Below are 1,290 nucleotides of genomic sequence, written 5' to 3'. Positions count from 1 at the left end.
TGGGGCCAATGTGGGCCAAAAAAAAAAAAAAAACACTGAATCATTTTTTTCAGCTATACCAAAGTAACAAAGATAAAACATTTATATGAAATAGGATACTGTTATCCCTGTGTAATCTCTACAGAGAGATGTGAAGATCTAATGAGAGGACTCTAATGAGAAAAGAGTTGGCTGGATGGTTGGAGGTTAAAAATAAAGGCTGAATATGTCAAGACTTTAGTGAAGATTCCAGAGTACATTCTCTGAGGACAGGGTTAAGAGGAGAGGGCTAAGGCCAGTTATTTCTGTGTCCACTGAATCGTGTGTTTCGCTGAGGACAGAAAAGCATGCACGTCCCCCACTAAAGTTTGGGCTTGAGGTATGTAGTCTTAACACAGATGTAAAGAGCTAAAGAGAGAGAGAGAGAGAGCGTGGAATCAGAGAACCTCTCCTCTGTCAGTAACTCTAATTATGTAATGCTGAGAGATTTTGAGAGCTCTGTGAAATACACAATGGTAGAGGCTGTTTCAGAATGAGTAGGCTCTGGTTTGCTTTCTGGAATGGAGGGAAGGGAGGATAGATATGTCAGAGGAGTGATAATTGGGAATGGAAACATCCTCCTTGTCGTCAAGGTCATAAATAGTTTCTACTCAAAACTTCATTGCTAATTGATTGAGAACTGAGAACATGTTTGAAAAGTCAAAACTAAAAATTTTAGCTGAGACTATATTAATTCATCTCTTTTTGCTTTGTCAAGTAAAATGGTTCCAAACAACGAGTCACCTTAGAACCGTTACGTGTCTCCAAACAATACGCGCTCCTAAATTCATTTGTGTTTTTGAATGATTCAGTTAAGTGAATGATTCAACAGCTCACAAATCTGTTTCGTTCTTGAATGAATCAGTGTTTTTAAACAAATCGCTTGAGTGAATGATGAAATGATTGACACATCCGTCTCATTTGTACCTAAATGAATGTTTATAAACAAATCGAGTGAATGAATAAATGGTTCATTCATAAGTTTATTTCGTTCCTGAATGAATTCATGTTTAAAAAAAAAAAATTACTGAGTGAATTTTAAACGGTTCATTCACAAGTCTCTTTCATTCCTAAATGAATCAGTGTTTTTGAACAGATCGCTTAAAGTCCCCATGAAATCAAAATTAAAGTTTTTTGGGTGTTAGTATCAATATGTTAGTCTTAAGGTTATCTATAAGGCAGTGTGCTCCAAAACAGTGACAAAATTCGCATTTAGAAGATATAAGCATTCAAAGCTTGCAGTTCGTCACTTCCGCCAAAACAACTCAACGA

This window comes from Sinocyclocheilus rhinocerous, unplaced genomic scaffold (genome assembly GCF_001515625.1).
Source record: "Sinocyclocheilus rhinocerous isolate Xijiao unplaced genomic scaffold, SAMN03320098_v1.1 scaffold140, whole genome shotgun sequence".
Classification (NCBI taxonomy): domain Eukaryota; kingdom Metazoa; phylum Chordata; class Actinopteri; order Cypriniformes; family Cyprinidae; genus Sinocyclocheilus; species Sinocyclocheilus rhinocerous.
The sequence above is the reverse complement of the archived record's forward strand: the minus strand, read 5'-3'. Positions refer to the sequence as shown.